Below are 4,373 nucleotides of genomic sequence, written 5' to 3'. Positions count from 1 at the left end.
TCCTGGACTACCATAACCCCCCCCCTCCCCCATCCCCCCAATCCAACACCTTCAGTCCTTATATGGTCAACAGCTTCCTGTTGCTCCACTAGCCCCTCCCACTTTGGTCCTTACACGGTCAAACATTCGGTAGAGTCTGTGAGCTCGTCCTCCTTTGAGTCTTTAAATGGAAAACATCGTGTGTTTAAGTAGCCGTTAGCTCCGCCCCCTGACCCCTCCGTGACGTCAGAGGTCAAAGGTCAGTGACCTTGTTCTCCAGGGCGGCAGCGATCTGTTGCAGGCGGAGGGTCAGCTGTTTGTTCTGGGCCGCCGGGTCCTCGTCCAGGGACTGGATGATCTGAAGACCGGAACACAAAAAGTAAAATCTCAACATTTCCCCTAAAAAATTTAAGATTTAAAATGTCTTACAAGGAAAAACCATCAGTCTAAAGTTTATTTTGCTTATCTTTTATTGTAGTTGTTGTCATTTTAGAGTGTGTTATTTGCTAAATTGTCAAATAATAGTTTGCATGAACTGAGAAAGTTGATGATCTGAAGGAGACGAACACACAAAAGACTCAAACTGACAAAAATGAAAACAAGCAGCTGTCAGACAAAATCCTATATTTTCTTGGTAATATTGTTAAGATAATAAGTATCTCAAATTTCAACTGGTGTTCACTGTTTCTCCGTGGCTGAATCTCACTTCCTTTAATTTACACTTCAAAGCTCTTGTTCCTGCCCAGAGGAGCGAGGATGGAGAAGGGGAGCGAGGATGGAGGATGGATCTCTGAGGAGCTATGAGCGAGGATGGAGAGGGAGCTAGTACGGTGGAATGGATTCTGAGAGCATGACTAGGATGGAGAGGGATGAAGCTAGATGGAGGATGGATCATCTTGAGGGCTATGACGCGGGATGGTGAAAAGGTGGCGCTGATGGATGCGATGGATCTCTGAGGAGCTTATGATGTGGAGGATGGAGAGTGGGACTGATGGGGATGGATCTATGAGAGAGACGCGAGGGATTAGAAGGGAGCTAGGGTAGGGGATGTGTCATCCCTGGAGCTTGTGCGGATGGAGAAGGGGAGGCTAGTATGAATGATTCGATCCTGGAAGGCTATGAGCGAGGAATGGAGAAGGGAAGCTGGATGGGGGGTGGTCTCTGAAGGAGCTATGAGCGAGGATGGGGAAGGGAGGAGGATGAGGGATGGATCTGAGGAGCTATGGGAGCAATGGAGAGGGGAGCTAGGATGGAGGATGGATCTCTGAGGAGCTATGAGCGAGGATGGAGAAGGGGAGCTAGGATGGAGGATGGATCTCTGAGGAGCTATGAGCGAGGATGGAGAAGGGGAGCTAGGATGGAGGATGGATCTCTGAGGAGCTATGAAAGGATGGAGGGGGCTGGCGAGATGGATCTCTAAGAGCTATGGCAGGCTGGAGAAGGGGAGCGAGGATGTAAGATGGATCTCTAAAGACTATGGCGAGGTATGAGGGGAGAAAGCGGATGTAAGATGGATCTCTGAGGAGCTATGAGCGAGGAGGGAAAGGGGAGCTATGAGGATGGATCTCGAGGGAGCTATGAGCGGGCATGGAGAAGGGGAGCTAGGATGGAGGAGGGATCTTCTAAGCATGAGCGATGATGAGAAGGGGAGTCGAGGATGGAGGATGGATCTCTGAGGAGCTATGACGATGATGGAGAAGGTGGAGCTAGGATGGGGATGATTCTTCTGTGATCTATGAGCGATTATGGAGAAGTGAGCGCGGATGGAGAAGGGACGGAGGAATGGAGATGGGTCTACTGGGCTATTCGGCGAGGACTGAGAAGTGGTAGCTATGATTGAGGATGGATCCTTGAGGACTGAAGGACGAGGATTGGAGCAGGGGAAGCGAGGATGATAGAATGGAAGCTGGAATAGAGTATCGATCCCTCTGAGGATCTATGAGAGAGATGGCGAAGGGGAGCTAGGATGAGGATTGGATCCTCTGGGAGCTAATTTAGCGAGGATCCACTACACCAACCTTCCCTGAAACCGTGCAGCTGCAAGCTTTTTTTAAATGTATTTTTTTACTGAATGATGGTTTATTTCAGCTTCATTTGATGCAGTCAGCTGTGAGCGAGGATGGAGAAGGGGAGCGAGGATGGAGAAGGGGAGCGAGGATGGAGAAGACGAGCTAGGATGGAGGATGGATGCAGTTCATAATAAATCCAGGCTTCAAGAAAAAACAAATCTACGTAAAACCTTAATGGAATGCTTCCTTGCATTGATGAAAAACATTAAACTCTTAAATGACACCCTACATGATCAAGGGAAGCAAGTGAAGGAACCGTGGATATAATTTAAGGAAAAGGAGGTTCAGCCCGTTTGACTTGACGCATCAGCCCAGCTTGGTAGAGAAATGCGTCTCCATAGCAACAGGGCTACCTGCTTTAAGGTGCGTCTTAACTAGGAGTTGATGGCATCTAACTCGTGTCGTCTTCACGTCAAAATTGAAAATCCACACTTTTAGTGACACTTTTTATCAATGTTTTTAACCTTTTCTTACGTTTTTGTCCCTTTTTTTCCCCAATGTTTGTCCAATTTTGATGTGTTCAACACTATTTAACCCTGACTTATTAACCTTAGTTTTACAGTTATTTTTGGAATTTATTGTCAATAAACTTCATTTACAGGAAATTATACCTTCATCAGCACTATCTTAACAACTCTTTTTGCAACGTGAAATAGTCAAACAAAGCAGATATCTAAAAGGATGCAGGAGATAGAATAAGTAAGTAGATAAATCAAAAGTAGGTGTGGCACCACGACCAGAAGTAGAAATGTAACTGTACGCAGTAACGATTCGACATGAACAAAAAGACATTTCTTACCACATCGTAGTACTTGCTGGCGTACTGGTACAGCTGATGTAAGGCCAACTGGGTGTTCAGCTTGTCCGTGTGTTGCTACAAAGGAAACAAGCGTTACACATCATGGCTCTGACACACCGACCCCACGGCTGACCGCTGGCGGACGGACCGCCTCCCAGAGCACACCGGAGCGACGCCGACAGCGGCTGATTGGACGAACGCGTCACATGGGTCGGGTTTCTCTGGAAAATCTAAGGCAGACTGTCATGGCGGCTAAAATAGTTCCCCGAAACCTGTTTCTGAAAAGCGAGAAATAGGCCGTGCAGCTGCTGAATCTTCATTTCAGATCCACGAAGCTCTGTTTAAAAGATTCTCGTCAGATTTTGAGAGACTCTAGTCCCGCTCGTCGTTTCCGGGGGTAGCTCTCCACCAATCAGATTGCTCGTTTGAGTCCGACTGCCGGCAGCGCCCGCCTTCCGACCGAGCGTGTCGGGTCGACCAGCTGATTATCGGGTTAGCGTGTCAGGGCCTTTACACATTACAGCTGTTAAAATCCTCTGAAGTGGACACCAGCTGCGTTTACATTAAAACAGTGAGTCGATTTTACAGACATTTTGGTAATATTGATGATGAAAAGTTCCATAAATCCCCACAAAGTTTGAGCTTTGAAACTCAGGTACGGTATTTCCTTTTTGATGACACCAAGCTCTGTCTTTAAAAAGTCTTTAAAAAGCAGATAAAGATCCACCTTTTATGCTTTTGTGTTTTATTAGGATTTACTGTGAGTTATTGTACTTTTTATGATTATTGATCTGTTTTAATGCATTTATTATTTTGGCCTGTGAAACACTTTATTATTATTATTATTATTAAGGGTTGTGGGTAAGGGGCTAGGCAATGCATTATTTTAAAGATAGTACGTGAGTGTGTGTGTGTGTGTGTGTGTGTGTGTGTGTGTGTGTGTTTACATTATGTATGCATGTTGATGTGTGTGTACTAGGACGCTTTACCAGCACAGTTTAAATACTCCTTTAAGGTTTGGTTTGTTTTGTACTATTTCTCCTTTGAGTATTGTTAATCTTTGTACTTGCTTATCTGGACATTTTGTTATATTGCCACCTTTATTTAAATAAGGTGCTGCTGGTGCTATGTATATGATACTTTTCCTGGAATAAACGGATTAAAAACAACAACAACAACAACAAAACCTACCCTGGAAACCTCAGCAAGGTGTGTGTTCATGTCCTGGTCGCTGACTGGAACCATCTGTCTGATGCCCTTGTAGTAACTGAAGAAAACACACACAAACACACATTAATCAAATTATATTAAATGGCAATGACATTTGTAGGTAAAATAACAATTTATTTGGTGTTTTATACATTGTTAGTCTTATAAGTTGGAATTGTTGTAACTGGTGGACCCATGTGTCACCCAGCTGTTTTGCTAAATAGGGGTGGGACAATTATTATCGGTATTGTGAGCCGTGTATCGTATCGTGAGATACCCTGTGATTCCCACCCCTTGTAAACACCCCCCCCCCCCCC

The 4,373-nt window shown here is 45.2% G+C and overlaps 1 protein-coding gene and 1 pseudogene across 15 annotated transcripts in view; both read right to left on the bottom strand.

Moving 5' to 3' along the window:
* nrcama (neuronal cell adhesion molecule a) overlaps positions 1 to 4,373 on the bottom strand; it is a 1,100,153-nt gene that overhangs the window by 379,849 nt on the left and 715,931 nt on the right. The gene's annotated exons all lie outside the window — the stretch shown is intronic.
* LOC116673021 (plexin-B2-like) overlaps positions 18 to 4,373 on the bottom strand; it is a 279,884-nt pseudogene continuing 275,528 nt past the window's right edge.

This window comes from Etheostoma spectabile, chromosome 23, assembly GCF_008692095.1.
Source record: "Etheostoma spectabile isolate EspeVRDwgs_2016 chromosome 23, UIUC_Espe_1.0, whole genome shotgun sequence".
Taxonomy (NCBI): Eukaryota; Metazoa; Chordata; class Actinopteri; order Perciformes; family Percidae; genus Etheostoma; species Etheostoma spectabile.
Note: the sequence above shows the minus strand (reverse complement) of the source record. Positions and strands in the feature narration are given on the sequence as shown.